The sequence below is a fragment of the Pleurodeles waltl genome, chromosome 2_2 (genome assembly GCF_031143425.1).
Source record: "Pleurodeles waltl isolate 20211129_DDA chromosome 2_2, aPleWal1.hap1.20221129, whole genome shotgun sequence".
Taxonomy (NCBI): Eukaryota; Metazoa; Chordata; class Amphibia; order Caudata; family Salamandridae; genus Pleurodeles; species Pleurodeles waltl.
In genome coordinates, this window is record NC_090439.1 from 868,722,303 (window position 1) to 868,734,424 (window position 12,122).

The 12,122-nt window shown below is 49.4% G+C and overlaps 1 protein-coding gene across 6 annotated transcripts in view; it reads left to right on the forward strand.

Moving 5' to 3' along the window:
• Nucleotides 1-280: 280 nt before the first annotated feature.
• MATN2 (matrilin 2) overlaps nucleotides 281-12,122 on the forward strand; it is a 508,152-nt gene continuing 496,310 nt past the window's right edge. For 3 of the 6 annotated variants that reach the window (XM_069220521.1, XM_069220525.1, XM_069220526.1), the window contains exon 1: nucleotides 532-660. The gene's annotated coding sequence lies outside the window, so the exon portion shown is untranslated. Of the gene's footprint in view, nucleotides 661-1,298; nucleotides 1,345-12,122 lie in introns of those variants that run through there. The other 3 variants (XM_069220527.1, XM_069220524.1, XM_069220523.1) reach the window with 3 other exon arrangements.

A 12,122-nucleotide genomic window follows, 5' to 3' on the forward strand; every position in this document is an offset into this window, starting at 1 on the left:
ACTCACTTGCTTCCGGCCACAGCGCTAGGTGTCTGGAGATCTGCATATGAACCCTACAGTACACAGGTAGAGGGGGACACAGGCACGCTGGCAGGACGTAGGCAGGAAGTCTGCATAGTAAGGCCATGAAAAAAGGTATCGGCAACAGTTTGCGCCCGAGTGACAGTCCCACAAACTGTCCGAAGAGCCCCATGCACACCGGAGGATGGGGAGGTGGGGCCAGACGAGGGCAGAAAGTGATACCCGAGACCACATTTGGCATTGAACTATGAAAACCCGAGCTCATGTGTGGAGTACAGCGTGGAGGAGCCAGAGAGCGCTTTGACAGCGCCACCCCACCCTGCCGCGGCCACGTAATGCTCTGGCTGTGGGACGAGCGCCGCTGCACGCTGACCCGGGAGCAGTGCATCCTGAGAGCTGCCCAGGGCTAGGGAGGCGAGACCAGACCCCGGGCGACTCCTCCACTGTCAAGAGACGGACCAGGGACCCGGGCTGAGGCTGCAACCGCAGGGCAGGCACCGCCACAGGCAGGACCCTAGCCTGCCCTGGGCACGGGCTACTCTGCGGGCCAGGGCACATGAGGAGCTGGACTGTCCGCCGCCAGAACACCGGACAGTCTGCTCCTGGCAGAGCCATCCGACACAGCACCGCCTCCTGCAGGTAGGAGCTTGACCCCACACCGGGGCATCGGGTGGTGTTAGTGGAGTGAGGATGAGAGGCGCACTGTGCCCAAATGGAGTTCTGCAAAGGCAGCGTGGGGTGGGCTCAGACTTGAAGTGTCACTGTGCAGCAAAGCAGCTCAGCGCTCGTAAATAAAGACCTGGGGGAGTTACGTGCTTCTCCTCAGGGGTCTGTCTGCGCTGGCAGTGTGAAAGAGGACGAGTGTGAGGGGTGAGGTGGGCAAAAATCTGTCGTGTGTACTAATCGAGGCACTTGATAAAACGCTGCGCTGGGGTCAGACCTGCGGCTAGCCTGCCTGTAGTGGTTGGTCAGTCCTGGACTAAATAAACTAACCTCTTAGTGAGTGGTCGGGTTTTACTGGGCAGAAGTCTGATCGTGTGGTGACTCAGTCTCTGAAGTTTATACGTAGCAGCCTGTCCACCTGTGGCTCTGAAGTGGACATGTCCTTGGGAGGGATCCCATATGGGAGGTGGGGGGCGGTGTCACAGCCTGCCCACCTCTGGGCTGGAAGGGACCACGTCTGTGGTTAATACAGGACGCCCTGCGCACCTCCACAGTTTTCTCCTCACCCGTTCTTCGAGGAGGGATCCTGTCTGCTCTGTAGGGGTAGGCTGCCCGTCCGTGTACTACACGAACTCTTGGAAAAGATCCCGTCTGTGGTTGGTACGGTCCAGTCTGTCCACCGCCAGGGTTTTACATATGTCCGTTCTTGGAGGGGTGCCATCTGCCATGCTGTCAGTACATCTCTTGCCTCTGTCACCCCATTGGAACGGATCCCAGTGTAGGCTAATCTCTGGGCTTTGTCTATACCAGACAGACCCTTGGAAGTGACACTGCACGGGACTGACTCTTGGAGGGGGCTCCTCGGATACTGCCCGGGCATTCTCCCTACCCCTTGCTATGTGCTAGAGAGGCCTTTGGAGGGGGTGTGGGGTACAGGACAGTGCACGGGGAAGTCTTCTCAACACTTGGCATGTACTAGACTGGCCTTTGGATGAGATCCAAGCGGGACAGAGCAGTTTCATCATCTCTTGGCATGTGCTAGACCCCTGGAGTGGGCCCATCTGAGGCTTGCACAGGACAGACTCCTCATCCCTTGGCATCGCTTAGCATGTGCTAGACCCGTGACATGTGCTAGACCCGTGGAGCAGGCCCATCTGAGGCTTGCACAGGACAGTCTCCTCATCCCTTGGCATGTGCTAGACTCCGTGGAGCGGGCCCATCTGAGGCTCGCGCAGGGCAGTATCTTCATCCCTTGGCACATGCTAGACCCGTGGAGCCGGCCCATCTGAGGCTTGCGCAGGGTAGTCTCTTCATCCCTTGGCATGTGCTAGACCCGTGGAGCAGGCCCATCTGAGGCTTGCACAGGACAGTCTCCTCATCTCTTGGCACGTGCTAGACACCGTGGAGCGGGGCCATCTGAGGCTCGCGCAGGGCAGTATCTTCATCCCTTGTCACATGCTAGACCCGTGGAGCCGGCCCATCTGAGGCTTGTGCAGGGTAGTCTCTTCATCCCTTGGCACATGCTAGACCCGTGGAGCCGGCCCATCTGAGGCTTGCGCAGGGCAGTCTCTTCATCCCTTGGCACATGCTAGACCCGTGGAGCCGGCCCATCTGAGGCTTGCACAGGGCAGTCTCCTCATCCCCTAGTATGTGCAGGAAAAGGACACAGACGTGTACATATCCTCTTTGTAGGGGTTGGAACAGAAACGTAAACACCAGTCTCTGTTTACGGGTTGGGTCATATATTTATACACCACAGCTTCTGTGTAGAGGTTGGATCTTAGATTTATACCTCTCAGCCTCTGTGTAAGGGTTGAGTCTTAGATTTATACATCATAGCCTCTGAGTAGGGATTGTGTCTTAGATTTATACATCATAGCCTCTGAGTAGGGGTTGTGTCTTAGATTTATACATCATAGCCTCTCTGTAGGGGTTGGGTCTTAGATTTGTACACCACAGTCTCTGTTTACGGGTTGGGTCATATATTTATACACCACAGCTTCTGTGTAGAGGTTGGATCTTAGATTTATACCTCTCAGCCTCTGTGTAAGGGTTGGGTCTTAGATTTATACATCACAGCCCCTGTGTAGGGGTTGAGTCTTACATTTATACTGAAAGCCTCTGTGTAGGGTTTGGGTCTTAGATTTATACATCACAGCCTCGGTGTAGGGGTTGGGCCTTAGATTTATACATCACAACCTCTGTGTAGGGGTTGAGTCTTACATTTATACTCACAGCCTCTGTGTAGGTGTTGAGTCTTAGATTTATACCTTACAGCCTCTGTGTAGGGGTTGAGTCTTCGATTTATACCTTACAGCCTCTGTGTAGGGGTTGGGTCTTAGATTTATACATCACGGCCTCTGTGTAGGGGTTGAGTCTTCGATTTATACCTTACAGCCTCTGTGTAGGGGTTAGGTCGTAGATTTATACATCACAGCCTCTGTGTAGGGGTTAGGTCGTAGATTTATACATCACAGCCTCTGTGTAGGGGTTGGGTCTTAGATTTATACATCACGGCCCCTGTGTAGGGGTTGAGTCTTACATTTATACTCATAGCCTCTGTGTAGGGGTTGGGTCTTAGATTTATACTCACAGCCTCTGTGTAGGGGTTAAGTCTTAAATTTATACTCACAGCCTCTGTGTAGGGGTTGAGTCTTCGATTTATACCTTACAGCCTCTGTGTAGGGGTTGGGTCGAAGATTTATACATCGCAGCCTCTGTGAAGGAGATGGTTCAAAGTCTCTCTTCAGGGGTTAGGTCTTAAATTTGTACATCACAGCCTCTGCGTAGGCGTTGGGTCTTAAATTTGTACACCTCAGCCTCTGCGTAGGCGTTGGGTCTTAAATTTGTACATCACAGCCTCTGTGTAGGCGTTAGGTCTTAAATTTGTACATCACAGCCTCTGTGTAGGCGTTAGGTCTTAAATTTGTACATCACAGCCTCTGTGTAGGCGTTGGGTCTTAAATTTGTACATCACAGCCTCTGTGTAGGCGTTAGGTCTTAAATGTGTACACCACAGCCTCTGTTTAGGGGTTGGATCTTAAATGTGTATGTACATCAAAGTCTGTGGCAGTTTTTCTTGCCACAAGGTTCTGCGGGGGCATGGAGAGGCTACGGGGTACAACGTGTGGTGCCGGCAGTAATGGTCCTTTAAGACAAACAGGCCCATGTGCCTAGTAAGAAAAGGCCACTTATGTTAATGCCCGGTAAATATACAGTTTTATGCACAGAGCTCTTCTTTCATACGGACCACCCACACTCTATAAGTGCTGTATACATATATAAATTGTTCTGTTGTGGATAAAAAAAATGCTGGAAATAGAGGGGTAGAGTTTAACGTCATGTCAATTGGAGGGACGATGCTTGCAGCAAAGGAAGGTATGTTTTAATATTACAACTATTTACAATAAGCATAAGAATAACGTGCTTTTACATAGCACATCGAACCGTAGTGCTTCACTTTCTAAGCGCTGAAAATAACAGGTGTTACTATTATCCAATATAAATGTACTCAGTGTATCTACATCAGAATGATGGAAGGCTAAATTGACCTTGCCAGGATTATCTCAGTTCCACATGAACAATGTACAGTTTCTGAGCACCAAAATAAACCGTAGTAGTGGACGGAGCAGCAGAGACAGATGTTTACTACTTGTCCTTGCTAAAGAGCCTGCCATTTTGAGGAGTGTATTTACTTATAAAACAAGGTTCAATTGCAAAAATCATGGCCTTTCCTACGCGAGCCCAAATGCAAACATTGTCACAGGGCTTTGAGTGGGCTGAATCCCTCTGGGCCTCAGACCCAACAGTAATAAAAATCTGACTTTGTAACGGGTCCCTGTTGAGCCATATATTGGTGTCTTTTATGGAAAAAAATACTGATTGATGTCTCAGCGATGATAGTAAAAACCACTATTGAAATCCACGTTAGCGAGGTGACCCCTGTTTACGTTTCACGTTCTATTTGATTTAGGTTTCTAAAGGCCAGATGTACGAAAGGATTTTACCCATTCTGTGTCTATGGGAAAAAGCTTTCGTACATATGGCCCTAAGTGTATTTATTTGTTTTACGGTGCAGTTTATATGTAGTTTTTTTTCATGCAGTACATTAATCTTATATTGCACATTCTGTGAAGTGGGTCATGTGTATGTGTCTGTAGGAGTTCAGATTGTGGGTGAGTGTCTATATTGGACATCGACAGAGAGGTCTGGACTTGGGGCTGAAGGCAGGGCAAGGTTCTCAGTGTCTGCCAGTGTGTCATAAAGGTGTGCAGGACACATTCTCACCCAATCCTTAACCCGTCTGCGGGGGCACACAGAGCAATGGTGGCATGTGCACTTGGGATTGTGACTATATGAAAAAGTGTGTTAAAAGGTACAAAGCAGTTTTATTGACAGGGCGAAAGTAAAACAAGATGAAGTGCTCACAGGTAAATGTGTGGGCAATGGTGAAGGGAATGAGATGTAAAGTACGCGCTAAAGGAGAAAGAGAAAACAGGATGCAGAAGAGGAAACAGATGAGGTGTGAAATATGCAGATGAAGGAATTTACAAAAATCTGTAGGAGGAAAAGGATGTGGGCGTCTCTCTGAGAGGCTACCGTGGAAAGTGGTGTGAAGCGGAGACCAGGCGCCATTGAGACACTACAGACACCGACCCTTTCCTGACCTCGGTAATGTTTAATTAACGGACTTACATTTTCAGAATTTGCATAATTACTTACAACATAATTGTTATTCATTTATCTGATGCTAATAACATTGGCAGTTCAGTAGGTCTGTCTTGTTCATCTTGTGTGTGTCCATAATTGTGTGATGTGTGCGAATGCAATAACTCACACAGGGGCACTCAAGCACTAGTCAGGTGGCCAGCTGTATGAAGCACAGGATTTTAGTGTGGGTTTTAAGCCACGCCCTTGGTTTTATACGGAACGTCTCTTGGAATTGACTCATAGTTAAGCTGCTTTTCCCGCCCTTTTTCGAGGCCCACCACATTTTCCGTTCCACTTAAAACTCTGCATTGTAGGTACAGAGAGTGCACATATTAATCTGAGGTGACAGAATCCTGCAGATACAGGGTGTTCACAGAGCATGCCAGTACTAAGGACACTATAAAAATAGGGTTGGCAGCAAACCCTGCTTGATGTGCTCGTGTGGCTGACACACAGCGAATGTCTCCTCATCTCGTGCTGTAGGTGCAACCACAATGAGTGAAATGTTGGCGGAGAGCCAGCCCTCTTCACCCTTTCCATACAATTATATCTTGCTGTAAGTGCAGGCAGCCTCTGCCTTGCTGATAATCACCCGCCTGTCCTGTGTCCTTCTCTGGACTGCTGAGGCTGTGTCGCTGCCACAACTCCGTTGGGAAGCAGTGTGCGGCAACCCCATAGTCACTACCCACCGAGAGACAGCTACTACAGCACTGTAGTCAAAACGTGCGCAGGTAATCCGTCATCACACACACCGCCATGTTGTGACTCGCGCACCAACCCGTGGCCGTTGCTGCAGGTGGAGAGGACAAAGCCGAGAACCATGGGGAGGAAGCTGCGTAGGCCCGTATTTGGTGTAGTTTGTAATTGTATGTATATAGCGCTTACTATCCCTTATGCGGCACTGAAGTGCTTTTCAGCGAGTGGCCCGCTACCCCGGAAGCCCAGGTGGAGTAGTGGTGGATTAGTAGAGCCAAATATAAGTTGTTATTGGTTGTGGTGGGCATGCACGCCTATTATTTGGATGAATACGATAAAATGGGTAGCGTAGGAAATAGTTTAGAAAGGGTTATTTTGGAGTTCATAGAAGTAAAAGATGTTTGCAATAAGTCAGAGAGCCTGTTGGGTGAATAGGATAAAGGATGGATAGCAGCGGGAAGACTTTGGAAAGGTTCTTTGGGAGTTCATAGTAGGAAGAGAGGTTTCAGAAGAGTCAGAGTGGACGCAGGGATATTTTGAAAGAGGAATAGGATACATCAAATAGTAGTGATTTGGAGAGGAAGTTTGACCAGTTAGTTTTTTTCTTTTACCACAGTGGGAAAAAAATAGTTTTATTTCACCAAAACCTATCTTTCCTTATCACATTTGTGGTACTCCTCCATCAGTATGGAGAGCAGCAAGGAAAGGAAGCAGTGGTACACAGAGATGATGGGGTATCTCTGAATACAGGTGGTTCCTCCTTTGATGAGAGATGAGTGAGCACCACAGCATTACAAGTTCTTCACAGTTTGTAGAGGAGCAGGGGCTAAGGCTAGCATTTCCAACATGATGGATGGGGGATGGTATGCGCGGACATATGTCTGGTTGGGTGGTGGTCCCCAAGATGTGAGTGTTTTCATCCATGTGTGTATGGTTAGAGTGGAAGTAGACTTTGGACTTGAGTGCTGTGCGGTAGCAACTTCCCTTTCCTCTTACCCTGGTAGTAACCCCGTTACAGTGGGTGTTCCCACGCAACTCCCATGGATTTTCATGCAACCCCAGATTTACAAGACCTTGTAAACCTGGAATGTGCAAAACCTTACTCCTCCCCAGGGAAGGCGCAACAAGGAGAAATATCTTTCTTTCTCCTCATTTGTTCCTCTTTCTATGTGTGCTGCAAAGTGCAGCACACATAGAAAGAGAAAAATGCCTCAGGGGATTTTTGTTTGTAGGAAGGTGACCATTCCTGCACAAAAACAATCCTGCAAATAAGGCAGGCGCAAGGGTGCCTGCTTTGGCACTAGGCTACTGAAACGGCACCAGTGCAGATGGAAAGGACTGGAATGCGCAGTATGCCATAGATACCACACAGTGCCCGTTCCCTTTGATGCAGGACAGCGCAGCAATTGACTTCAATCACAAGGATCGTGGCCTGCAAGGGATAGCACACCACATTTTCTGTGATTGTATTTCCGAACAGAATTTTTTTAAAGCAGCCAGAGTTCCTCAAGAATACCGGGCTGCTTTTAGAAAAAGTTACCATTTTAGAAAATGTCAGTGAGAGCAGGCAGTGGTCCTCTGGACCACTACCTATTCCCTCGAATGCTTCGCCCCAATTCCTAAAAGTAAGGGTTCTAAAGAGTCCTCCATCCCCTTTGCAAATAAGTAACCACCCCATCTTGGAAGTCAGTGTCTAATGAATTGTTTGGAAGCTGTCACAAACTATAAATACATTGCTTACCGAATTACAGTTGTAATCTCTTCCAAATTGTGATTCGGTAACAATTTCTACACCCATTTTGCAATTTGGAAAACATTTTCAGAATCACAAAATGGGATTAGTAAGTATGAAAAAGGTGTTTTCCAGTCACGCACCCCGTATTTGACAGATTCTGAGGGTTTGTGATGCAAAAAAGCTTCCTACTTCAGGCCACTGGTTCTGAGGAGAGCATGAGTTTTTAGCTGAAATAGTGCCCTGTTTCTGGCAGAATGGACCAAGTACACTTATTGGAAAGTGCTCGTTCATCCTGTGCCTCACGTTCATAGTTTTTGTACTGGATGTCATGCTCTCTTTTTACACGGCTCTTTACTTCTCAGATACTAGTAAGGGGAACCAGTACTTTAACTAGGAACCAGTGCCAAGGTGGTAAAAGAGAAGCGAGGGACATCTGTATCAATCAATCAATCACTGGATTTATAAAGCACTCTACGTACCCGTGAGGGTTTCAAGGTGCTGGGGGTGGGGGGTACTGTTACTGATCAAAGAGCCAGGTCTTGAAGAGTCTTCTGAAGGTGAGTAGGTCTTGGGTCTGTCGTAGGTTGGTGGGGAGGGTGTTCCAGGTTTTGGCGGCGAGGTATGAGAAGGATCTGCTGCCGGAGGTCTTTCTTCGGATGCGGGGAACGACTGCGAGGGCGAGGTTAGTGGTGCGGAGCTGACGGGTGGGGGTGTAGAAGCTGAGTCTGTTGTTCAGGTAGGCTGGTCCGGTGTTGTGGAGCGCTTTGTGAGCGTGGGTAAGAAGCTTGAAAGTGATCCTCTTGTCCACGGGGAGCCAGTGAAGGTTTCTCAGGTGGTGGGAGATGTGGCTGTGGCGGGGTATGTCGAGGATCAGCCGGGTGGAGGCGTTTTGGATGGGTTGGAGGCGTAGTAGGTCTTTTGCTGGGATGCCTGTGTAGAGTGCGTTGCCATAGTCCAGTCTGCTGCTGACGAGGGCCTGTGTCACAGTTCTTCTGGTTTCTGTTGGGATCCACTTGTAGATTCTACGGAGCATGCGGAGTGTGTTGTAGCAGGAGGAGGAAACTGCGTTGATCTGTTTAGACAAGGTGAGGGAGGAGTCGAGGATGAAGCCCAGGTTGCGAGCGTGGTCAGTCGGTGTCGGTGGGGTTCCTAGTGCGGTAGGCCACCAGGAGTCATCCCAGGCGGAGGGGGTGGGTCCGAGGATGAGGACCTCCGTCTTGTCTGAGTTTAGTTTCAGACGGCTGCTTCTCATCCATTCGGCGATGGATTTCATTCCCTCGTGGAGGTTGGTTTTGGCGGTGCGAGGGTCTTTGGTGAGTGAAAGGATGAGCTGGGTGTCGTCGGCGTAGGTGAGAATGTTGAGGTTGTGTTGTCGGGCCACTTGTGCGAGGGGGGCCACGTAGATGTTGAACAGCGTCGGGCTGAGGGATGAGCCTTGGGGGACGCCGCAGATGACATCGGTGGCTTCGGAGCAGAAGGGGGGGAGGCGGACTCTCTGGGTTCTGCTGGAGAGGAATGAGATGATCCAGTCGAGGGCTTTTCCTTGAATTCCGATTTCTTGGAGGCGTGATTTCAGGGTGCGGTGGCAGACTGTGTCGAAGGCGGCAGATAGGTCCAGGAGGATGAGGGCTGATGTTTCGCCGTTGTCCATTTGGCGTCTGATGTCATCTGTGGCGGCGAGAAGGGCAGTCTCGGTTCTGTGGTTTCTTCTGAATCCGGACTGGGAGGGTCCAGGATGTCGTTGTCTTCGAGGTGGCTGGTTAGTTGTGTGTTGACGATTTTTTCAATCACCTTCGCAGGGAAAGGGGGTAGGGAGATGGGTCGGAAGTTCTTGAGGTCGTTGGGGTCTGCTTTGGGTTTCTTGAGGAGGGCACGGATTTCGGCGTGTTTCCATCTTTCCGGGAATGTTGCTGTTTTGAAGGAGATATTGATGACCTTCCGTAGTTGGAGGGCGATGGTGGAGCCGGCTTTGTTGTATACGTAGTGGGGGCAGGGGTCTGACGGAGATCCTGAGTGGATGGAGTTCATGATCTTGTGTGTCTCTTTGTCGTTGGCGTTGGTCCAGGACGTCAGGTGGTTTGTGCAGGTGGGGCGTTCGGGGGTGGGGTCTGGCGTGGGAGTGGCGTTGAAGCTGTCGTGGATGTCGGTGATCTTCCGGTGGAAAAAGGTGGACAGTGCGTTGCAGAGTTCTTGGGATGGAGGGATGTCGTTGACGTTGGCACTGGGGTTGTAGAGTTCTTTCACGATGCTGAAGAGCTCTTTGCTGTTGTGTGCTTTGTTGTCCAGGAGGTCTTTGAAATGGGAACGTTTGGCTTGTCTGATGAGTTTGTGGTGATTGTGGGTGGCGTCCTTGGGGGCTGTGAGGCTGTCGGGTGTGCGTTTGAGGAGCCATTCCTTTTTTAGCTTCCGGCAGTCGCGTTTGGAGTTTAAGAGCTCGTCGGTGAACCAGGTGGCTTTTTTTCTGGTTTGGTTGTCGGTGGGTTTCTTGAGTGGCGCGAGGGTGTTGGCGCAATCGTTGATCCACAGAGTGAGGTTGTGGGCGGTGGTGTCTGGGTCGGTGGGGTCGGGGGTGGGTTCTGGGTGAGGGTAGAGAGAGGGACATCTGCATAAGCACTGGGCAATGTTATATGTTATTAGGAAATGAATTTATTGTGTTGGGGTGTTAGGACGAGGGGGGCTAGTACTTTACCGATCCCACAATGTGCCACAGTGAGTGGGTAGGAAACGGGTGTAATGTTCAAGTATCACTGGGGAACAGAACAGAATACAGAATGGGCGTGGCGAGTGTGGATGATGAATGGAACAATTGCAGGTCGAGGTGAAGCTGGAGAAAAACGTGCTACAGGGTGGGAGAATGTTCAAGTTGCCACATTACATAGCTCTGTTGAATGGGATTAAGGCACTCAGTGGAGATGAGTGGACTAGGGGCTGAGCAACATGGGTGTGGGTGGCACAATAGGACATAGGCTTGGGGGTTCCTGATATGGACACAGGCAGGTACCTTGCAACATGGCCATTGATCTGGAGATAGGAACAGAGTGAGAATGGCAGCACAGACCCAAGAAAGAACAAAGATAGCAGGAGAAGGACAAGAAAAGTGCTGCTTCTGAGTATGGTAGGAGACACCAAAACCCCAAACCGCCATTTCCTCCGACAAGGGCACAGGAAATGGTCTCCACTAAGACCATTGGTGCTAAGGCTCCCAGGCTGGCTGTGGTTATGCTAGACCTCCAACCGCAGGCATAGACAAGGAGAAACGTTCTAAACCAGGATGAATTGCTCTGGTGGGTTTGGTTTAGCACAGAATGGAAGACAATCCCATCCATCTCACAAAGAACAACAATGAATGCAGACTTCCTCTTGCCCAGTGGGCACATACATTGTCACTCCATGTAGCAGCAGAGTCGAGACTAGATAAGGCATTGGACACATTGAGCAGAACGAGAGCAGCCAGCAAGTCACAAGCAGGGGAGTCCACAGTGCAGGGGCAGGTAGTGGGAAGTAAAGTGATGGGGTACAAGGCAGAATGTCAAGGGATGAAGAGAGGGAACAGCAGGCAGCAAGCTCAAGCCACATCTACTCTGGACACTAGTGCCCCTCTACGACTCCAGTGCCACTTGCCACATTAGTTCTGCGCACCGCTGCGCATGTAGTTCTTGTGTTAACAGATTCACTGACCAACACTGCAAGATGGTGAAAGCTATTTGCATCAATGGGACATCCAAATACTGAATTGGAAGCACATCTTTTGGAATGTAAAGAATTTGAGATGTTCAACCAAATACTTCAGACAGAGGAGCTCTTTTCTCGAAAGATGCACTAGAGTAACTTACATCTAGTGTCAGTAAAGTGTCAGAGTACTATAATCTAAAGATGGGCGCCAGATAGGGCTTTTTACTTCGGGATCTGCTGCAGTACAAAGGAACATTATTTCTCTGCAACTTCAAAACTGTCCGGCAGGTTATCAACTCACCTTGAAATCTCCTGCCTTCCTGTTATCCCAATCAGAACTGCTTTGACTATTTTTAGATTTATGGACTCAAAGAAAAGCTCAGAATAATGTCGAGCCCTTAAGTCAGTGGCTCTGGAAATGTGACTTTTCAGCCCAAGACAGGCATCACTCAAAGATGGTTAGCAATCCTCCATGAAATTCACACCCTGTTGCAGATCGTCAGTCTGAAATACAGGGAGTGCAGAATTATTAGGCAAATGAGTATTTTGACCACATCATCCTCTTTATGCATGTTGTCTTACTCCAAGCTGTATAGGCTCGAAAGCCTACTACCAATTAAGCATA